This window comes from Dipodomys merriami, unplaced genomic scaffold (assembly GCF_024711535.1).
Source record: "Dipodomys merriami isolate MVZ:Mamm:240054 unplaced genomic scaffold, mDipMer1.0.p SCAF_671, whole genome shotgun sequence".
Lineage (NCBI taxonomy): Eukaryota > Metazoa > Chordata > Mammalia > Rodentia > Heteromyidae > Dipodomys > Dipodomys merriami.
Genome location: NW_027206259.1, coordinates 370,355 through 379,823, shown reverse-complemented (window position 1 = coordinate 379,823; position 9,469 = coordinate 370,355).

The following is a 9,469-nucleotide window of genomic DNA, read 5'->3' as shown; positions in this document are numbered from 1 at the left end:
CTTACTCAAGTCCCAGGACTGCCAAAAAATTTTTTAAAAAGGTAGAATATACTCACTGCAACTATAGAAGGACAGGACATCAAATACCTCATCACAGAGAAAGCTAGGAGTCTGGTGCTGACAGCTGTCACCTAACCTGACTTAGCCAGATGTAAACTGCTGTAACCCAGCTCCATGGGTTACCCCCATCATCCTGGATTACTCTGCCTTACCCGCGACATCTTGGCTGCTTGGGGGCTTTAAATCCTGGCAGGAAGTCTGCTAGAATCTTTGAAATATGGCTTGAAATGGTAGAACACTAGCCTTGAGAAAATGTTATTAGAACCGTATCCCCATGTTTTGAATTCAAGCACCATAACTTACCTCCCCCAAAATAAAAACACCCCACTAAACTATTAGATACGAAATGTTCCTTGAAGAATGTGAAACCACCTTAATTCTAATTATAGCTTGTGGAACAGAGCTTTGTGCTGAGTCCTTCATCGAGTGATCTGTGCTGAGTCCTGCACGTGCAATGGTGCTATGTGCTGAGTCCTTCACAAGGTGGAGTGTGCTGAGTCATGCATTGGGTGCTGGGTGCTGAGACTTTCACAAGATGCTGTGTGCTGAGTCATGCAAAGAATGCCATGTGCTGTGTCTTTCACAGGGTGCATTCTTTCAACTTGTCCTTGTAAGAGCTCCACAACTGAGATGATTATGCAGACAAGAATACTGAGGCTCAGATAGGTCCCCATGGCAGGGACCTATTACTGAAGACTAGTGAGTTGTCTCCTGCGGAAAATTGTTTTGTTTTGTATTTTCTCAGTCATGAACCTTGAACTAGGGGCCTAGGCACTGACCCTTACCTCTTGGGCTCATGGCTAGTACTCCACCATGTGGAGCCAAGGAGCCCCTTGCACCAGAAGCCATGGCCTAGGGGTCTATAGCTGAGGTCTGTCATCCTGCCTTCTCAGGATGCTGAGATCTGGTGATCTGGCTTCCAAACTATCCTAGGCAAAAAGGTCCCATGTGACTATCTCCTATTCACCACTAAGAAAACTGAAGTAGAAGCTGACTGATTGACGCTCATGTTTGTCATCCTAGCTACTCAGGAGGATGAGATCTGAGGTTCATGGTTCAAAGCTAGCCTGGGCAGGAAAGTCCTGGAGACACTTTGCTCCAATGGACCACCAGAAAAGCTGAAATGGCGCTTTGGCTCAAGTAGTAGAGCACAAGACTTGAGCTGAATAGCTCAAGCACAGCACCCATGCCTAGACATCAACTACTACAACAATAAAAAAAGACAGAAAGAAAATAACAAACCTGAAATAGAGGGCTGGGAATTTGCCTTAGGGGTAGAGTGCTTTGTATATATGAAACCCTGGGTTTGATTTCTCAGGACCACATCAATAAAAAAAATCCTGAAGTGGTTCTGTGGCTCAAGTAAGAGAGGACTATCCTTGTACAAGAAAATCTAAGTACAGTGCTCAGGTCCTGAGTTCAACTTCCAAGAATGGTGAATGGGCCCACATGCATGCCCGCGCGCGTACACACACACACACACACACACACACACACAGATTATGAGTGATGCTGTTACACAAAATGGTAAGGTACCAGGCTTCTTCACTGAGATCATGGTCAACACCTTAGCCCCGTATCCCCAAAAGCTAGCCACCCAGGGCCAAACTAGGAGAGGTCAAAAGTTTCAAAACCTGATGTGATTCACCAGCCCTAGAAGACAGGAAGCTTTGTGATATCAGATATGTGCTTGGATTTCCCAAGCTTGCAAAAACCTAGGAGAAGCATCATAGGCCCAACATCGCCCTCAATGAAACATTTCATGAGCTTCAGTGCCCTAGTTGTCTGCCAGAAGGACTTTTGAATTATATTGAGAACTGTATCTGAACACTGGTATATAGTCTCACAAAGGCAAGATAAGTGCACAGGATTTGGCCTGCCATGGGTGGTGGCACAAATGAAAGCTTCCTGTCAAAACAGAGCACTGGGGAGAGAGATAGTTGCCAGTACACAGTGACCTTTCTCTCCTGACCTTCAGAGCCCGCCTGCACTCCTTCTCACTATCTGACCTGGATGCAGTTGTTTATTACACAGCAGTACAGGAATGAGGCCTTTTTTCTGCCTGTCCAGGAAATGAGAGATATTTCATCCACAAGGCCTGGGATGCAGAGAAACCCACAGGTTATAATGGGACCAGAGAAGGGAGCCCTGGAACATGCAGTGTCATGAAAGCAATCTCTGTTATGAAATAATTTTAATGAATACAAATTGGTGCCGTTCATCATAGCTACTTTGGAGCTTCACCTATAGGAATACGTCCATACATACACAAAGATATGGTGGTACAGGCTCTTTGACGGGGCAGTTCCTGGGGCTGAACTATGAGTCTAGGCATTGTCCCTGAGCTCCTTTTGCTCAAGGATAGTGCATTAACCTTGAATCACAGCCCCACTTTGGTTTTTTCTGTGATCTCTTAGAAATAACAGTGTCATGGACTTTCCTATGCAGGCTGGATGCAAACTAAGATTCTCTAAATCTCAGCCTCCTGAGGAGCTGTGATTACAGTCAGCAGCCACTGGTACCTTCTTTCTCTTCATTTTTTAATCTGGACAATATGACTTCTTTTTTTTTTTTTTTTTGGGTCCGGTTGTGAGGTCTGAACTCTGGGCCTGGGCGCTGTCCCTCAGCTCTTCAGCTCAAGCCTAGCGCTCTACCACTTGAACCATAGCACCACTTCCGGCTTTTTTCATTTTGTTTATGTGGTGCTGAGGAATCGAACCCAGGGCCTCAGGCATGCAAGGCAAGCTCTCTACCACTGAGCCACCTTCCCAGCCCACAATCTGACTTCTTAACAGGGTCATTCCAATGCCTTGAATTTATAAGTTAACTACCCAATGATCTTTATGGCTGTTTTCAGTGAGAAGGATTTTCTCGCCTCATCTTCCCCTCTGGACACAGGTTTGAAGCCAAAAGTGAGAAATGAATGTCACAGGAATTGGGAGAAAATATCCGCAGGACATGCCAGTTCTGTCACTTAGCATTGAGCTGCAGTGAATTTACTGTCTCAGGATGAGAGGACTGAAAGCTGCAATGATTCTCATAATGTCTGAATTGTTCCTTTTGCCAATAAAATGATCTAATAATTATGAGTGTTTTGTGTCTCCAACCTTAAGTATCTAGAACACACTAGAAACATCTTCATATATCACTTTTCCTCTAGTGCCTCGCGAGATTTACAATAAGGTTTTGTGTGGAGCAGCTCCTCTGTGTATCCTTGAGAAAAGCTGCTTGAAGTCTCTTCGGGAAATCGCCATTCAAAGTCAGCCTGAGCAGGAAGTCTGTGAGACTCTTATCTCCAATAAACCATCATAAAACTAGAAGTGGAGCAGTGGTCCAGAGGGAAGAGCTCCAGCTTTGAGAGAGAAAGCCAAGCAGGAAACACAGGCTAGAACGGTCAGGAAAGCCTGAGAGGTGCTTATGTCCAATTAACGACCAGATGGCTGGAAGTGGAGCTGTGGTGGCGGTAACACCTCAGCCTTGGGAAAAACATCCAAGGAACGCATCGGGCTTGAGTTTAAGCCCTGGAATGACCAAAAAAGTTTTCATAAAGAGAAGGCCAAATTTATTTATCAATGCCCTACCTACTTATGTGTGTATATTACCTCCATGAGTGCAAACAGACTGTATGCAATACTTTTTCTTTTATTTACTCGTTCATTTTTTCAAATATGCTCCTAGTGCATACTGCACCATTTTCTTCATTTCAGACCCATGGCTTTTCTCTTCCAGGTTTCCAGTCCTGTGTCATTATATGATGCACACAGCAGATCTCAGCAGCCTTTATTTACATTAATTATGAGGCCAATGCAGGACCAGTCACAAATCAGGCAGGGGAAAAGAATATCAGGTTTTGTAGAAGTAACCAGTATTCAGAAAATTAACCTAAGGGACTTAAAATGGTAGCATACTTATGTTTAAAAACTACCATTAAGGAAAATATGAAGGGGCTGGGAATGTGGATTAGAGAGAGTGCTTGCATAGCATGCAAGAAGTCCTGGGTATGATTCCTCGGTATCACATACAGAGAAAAAGCCAGAATTATTGCTGTGGCTTAAGAAGTAGAGTGCTACAGACAGTGCCCAGACCTTGAGTTCAACCCAAAAACTGGCAAAGAGATACCTAAGTAGGTAGGTAGGTAGATTAGATAGATAGATAGATAGATAGATAGATAGATAGATAGATAGATAGATAGATAGATAGATAGATAGATAGATAGATAGATAGATAGATAGATAGATAGGTAGATAGATAGACAGGTAGATAGATAGACAGATAGATAGACAGATAGATAGACAGATAGATAGACAGATAGATAGACAGATAGATAGACAGATAGACAGACAGATAGACAGACAGATAGACAGACAGATAGACAGACAGATAGACAGACAGATAGACAGATAGATAGACAGATAGATAGACAGATAGACAGACAGATAGACAGACAGATAGACAGACAGATAGACAGACAGATAGACAGACAGATAGACAGACAGATAGACAGACAGATAGACAGATAGATAGACAGATAGATAGACAGATAGATAGATAGATAGATAGATAGATAGATAGATAGATAGATAGATAGATAGATAGATAGATAGATAGATAGATAGATAGATAGATAGATAGATAGATAGATAGATAGATAGATAGATAGATAAGTTGATAGATAAATCTGGTCTTGGATGTCAGGAGGAAAGAAGGGAACACTTCCCATTCATGAGGCCTTCTGCAGTGTGCTATGCCACCAGCATCACCTTCACACAATTACAGAGCAGGAAGACTGTCTCATTCCCACTTCTAAGGTAGCCAAAGGCCCCAGAGCCACGAGGGCAGAGCTAGGTTCTAATTCAGGGGCTTGGAGACAGAAGAGAAACAGCCATGCCTCTTGTTGGTCTGGGGATTTGCATTAATTAAGTGGAGAATGAAGGAAGGAGGATGGACTGGCAGAGGTAGAAGAAGGGCTTCAAATCTGACAGATGGAGAGTCAAAAACCCACTCCCTAAGACGAGAGAGCAGGGTTTTTCTACTCTGTTCCTCCCCTCTCCCCCACTAAACTGGCTCTCTATTGGTAACCTAAAGATAGCCTGAGGCTCCCTTCACTGCAGGAGGAAGGTTAATTAGTCATTGTTTGAAGAGGCTGAGAAAAGCCTGACCCTGGTGTAACTAACAAATATTTCAGGTTTCCCTTCATTGCTGGTTGTTCCTGGAATGAATGAAGTGGTTTTGCAGCTCACTTCCCTGTTTAGTGTGTACATTCTGCCTCCTAATCCTGCAGGCCTAGGTCTCTGCACCTAGCCTGGCTTTTGCAACTGTTTTCTGTCCTTCAAATACAGTGTTACACTGGAGTTCATCCTGCTAACAGGGCTAGAGCTTGGATCCTGAGAACTTCATTTGAACCTCGGATGGGTCATTGATATTTCTTTCCTCCTTTGATAACTCAGGAACTCTAAGAACATTTAGAGTGCAAGTAAATTCTCATCACCAAGGGAAACACAAGAACCTCTTTGAACATCTGACCTTTCAGAAGTGGAAGTCAGAGTGTAATAGACTTCCCTGCCCTGATTGGCTTCACCCTGTGATCCTGAGACCTCATGCTCCAGAGCTAGGGTGATGGGCGTGAGCTACTGGTGCTCTGGTAGGTTCAGAACTGTAATGACATTGACAATACAAGTCAAATGCTTATTGCAAAGTGTTTGGGGAACATATTAAGCCTTTCAACAATGGACCATTCAGAACCCTGTAGGACACAAGGTTACAATGCTGGAGTCTGAGAGGCTGGGTATATGGATCTGCTACACTTGAACCTGGAGCTCTACCTCCAATTCTGGTGTACATCAGTGTTCATTTTCCAGAGAATGTTCTCCTAATTAGTAAATAGGAAAAGTACTTTGATAAACCCTCACTTTTTTTTCCAGGTGTGTCTCGAACTCAAGCCTGGGCACTGTCTCTGGTCCCTTCAGCTCAAGGCTAACACTCTACCACTTTAGCCACAGCACCACATGGGGTCTTTTGGTGGTTCACTGGAGATAAGAGTCTAACAGGCTTTTCCTTGCCTAGGTTGTCTTTGAACTTTGGTCTTCAGCTCTCAGTCTACTGAGAAACTAGGGTTCCAGGTGTGAGCCACTGTCATCTCGCCTATTGTTTTTGACACTTCTGGCGCTTTATCATAGGGCCTGGGTACTGTCCCTGAGCTTCTTTTTCTCAAGTCTAGCCACTTTAGCCACTCCACAGCTTCTGGCTTTTTCTGAGTATGTGGCACTAAGGATTCAAACCCAGTCATTCATGCATGTTGAGCAAGCTCTTTACCACTAAGCCACATTTCTAAGCCACCTTTCCAATTTTATCCCTCACCTGCCTATCCTCAAAAAAAGGTTTCTGACTATAAACTGACTATAAAAAGAAATCCCAATGGGAAGATGTCCAAAGATAAGACAAAGCTCATACTTGGGGCAGACTCTAAACGTGAAGACTGTGACAAATGCTTTCATTTAATTATGTACTGTGTTTCAACACTTAATAAAATAATAATGAAAAATGAGTCAATATCCTAAATTATTGTGTTTAATATTATAATATATGTGCAAAATGTAAAAAACATTGTGTATAATAATACTAAATACAATAATCATTAAATAAATCAAAGAAAAATAAAATGCAAAATCAATAATAAAAATCATAATATGAAATTAACATACATATGTAAATATATATCATATATTACATATGTATAGAAATATTTTTTCTCTTGCAGGACCTTCATTCAGGACATGGGAATTCTAGCCTGAATTTCTTTTCCTCAAGGACAGTGAGCTCTGCCTTCACCCATGCTGCAAAAGAGTTACCTGGATGGTGAGCTCAAATCCTAGCAATGGCAGAAATACTGGCCCCAGTTCCAAGACAGTGACTTAATTTTTATTAATGGAAGCAGTTATGTTTTTTCAGTTCTATACTGAACATTTAAAAAAAGCAGTGTAGAATTTTGTACAGCTATTCAGACATCCTTCCTTGATTGCTTCTCTGAGAAATACATTGTTTCCCTTTTTTAAATACGTTTTTATTGTAAAAATGTTGTACAAATTGGTTACAGTTACAGGAGCAAGGTAATGAGTACATTTTCTATTGAGCATTGTTGACTCCTCCTTTGTTTTCCCCCTACTATCCTTTCCCTCCCATCTCCACAACTACCTCCCCCTGCCAAGGTCAGTGACTTAGTTTTCCATTTTTGGTTTGCACAGGCTTTGAACTCATGTAGTGGCAACTCTTCCCTCACATTGCTAAAGATTTACCAAGACCCTGATTCTAAATCCCAGGCTAGGAAAGAAAACCGGCAGAAATTCCAAACCAGGGAGCTTTATTTTTTACAATTTAGATAAATGATTAATTAATTAATTAATTTTTGGCCAAACATGGGGCTTGAAGTCAGGTCGTGTAAACTCTGCCTCAGCTTGGATCTCCCTAGGCTGGGGTCCAGTCTCCAGACCCATAGCCGATCCTGATATCCTAGGCCCAGAGGGATTTTAGGAAGAAAAAAAAGCTGGAAAGCACAAAAAGTGGTGAGGTGCAGAGTGCTGGGGTTTTACTTGTTTTTTTCTTTGCATGTTGACCATCCTAGGTCTGAATGATATGGATGCAAAGTCGACTTGACCTGTCATTGCTGATGGCTGGTGGGATATCAGTGAAGCCATAGGCCAACCTGTCAACATGGCCCTGGATTCAAATCCCAGTCCTGACACCAATGGCAGGAGATCACCAGAGACTCATTCCTATTCATAGGAATACTGATTGAAAGTGTAGTTCATGCACCGGTCTAGTCTAAAATTGGATGCAATAATCGATTTGGTAGGAAAGTTATAGGTGTCATTTAATCATAGATAGACAGCCCTGGCACTCTTTACCAATGTATATTTATTTGTATACCACCATCTGCCTATCCATGTATCACTGTTTTGGCCAAACCTAGGGGTCGATCTGGGAACCATCTGACAGCCTCATTGGCTAGAGGCTGCCATGCTCAAACTCACTCATTCTTGAATTGAGCCTGCTAGGCACTGAGTTCAGATCCTAGCACTGCCAGGCTTGATGGAGAACACATCTAAAATCTAGATACTTTGTGATGGGATGTAAACTATGTAATAAATTGTATATGTATCATCAGAGTCAATAAAATAAATGGTAAATAAATGAATAAAACAAGAAATAAAATGAATAACCACAGCAAACACAATATGGACTGAACAGCTGTACGGAATTACAAATCCTAACTTTAAAACGTATGTAAGATGAACTTTTCCAGGTCTGAGGCTTGAAATCAGCCCCCCCTACAAGGAGGGAATTGCGGGGGACCCTGAGATACTCGTTTGTGAACCTATGAGGAGTCATGGAAAGCAATCAATCTCATCCCTGAATGAGTAGTTCATGCATGATGCGAGTAGGAAATGATAGGCAAGACTCATGGAATATTGATTATTTGTAGAGAAGAGTTGATGAAGCATGATAATTATCATCACAGTCATGAAATGGAGGCATCCAGAAAGATCCAAGAAACAGTAGTCACACAGAATGGATTCCATTACAAGTCACCATCTCTCCTACTCTACACAAATATGTACTTATTTGCATACTACCTTCAGCTTATGAGTGGGTGACTATTATCCTCCCCAGTTTCCCCCTGCCGGGGGCCTCAATCTCAGGTCTTTGAATGGCCTAGGTCCTTCATGGCTCACAGGCTGGTGTGCTCATGTGGACCCATTCACCAATTGGGCCTGCTAGGTCCCAAGTTCAGATCCCAGGCCTGCCAAAAGATTCAGCTTGATGTCAAAAGCCAATCATTGCACCTGTTTTTCTTTCCTGTGCAAGTCATGGGTCTCAGCTAGGATGGAGAATAAATGGGCCACCCTGTGGCTATGGGAATAAGTTGTTATCCATGTCAGTCAAGGTATACTTGTCATTATATACTCAAGAAAATACACAATATATCCATGAATAGCATACAAAATAAAGAGAATAACTACACTCAATGCATGATGAAGTCCACACACGGATGTGAATATACATACCTTGTTTCAATGATGCATTGATGACAATTGTGGCCTCCCTGGGGCTCGAACTCAGTTCAAGGGAATGACCCAGCTCGTTAGTGGCTCACAGTCTGGTATGATCACATGATCCCATTGGGCAGTTGGGCCTCCTAGGCTCTGAGTTCGAATCCCAGCACTGCCAAAAGTTCACCCTGATGTGAGAGGCCAGTTGTTGCATCTGTTTTCCTAGGCTGTGCAAGTTCTGTGTCTCACCTAGGAAGGAGAATGTATAGGCAAGTCTATACTCATGGGAATAGGTTGTCATCCAGTTCACCAGAGTTATATCTGTCATTCTATACTCAAGAAAATACACAATACATCAATGA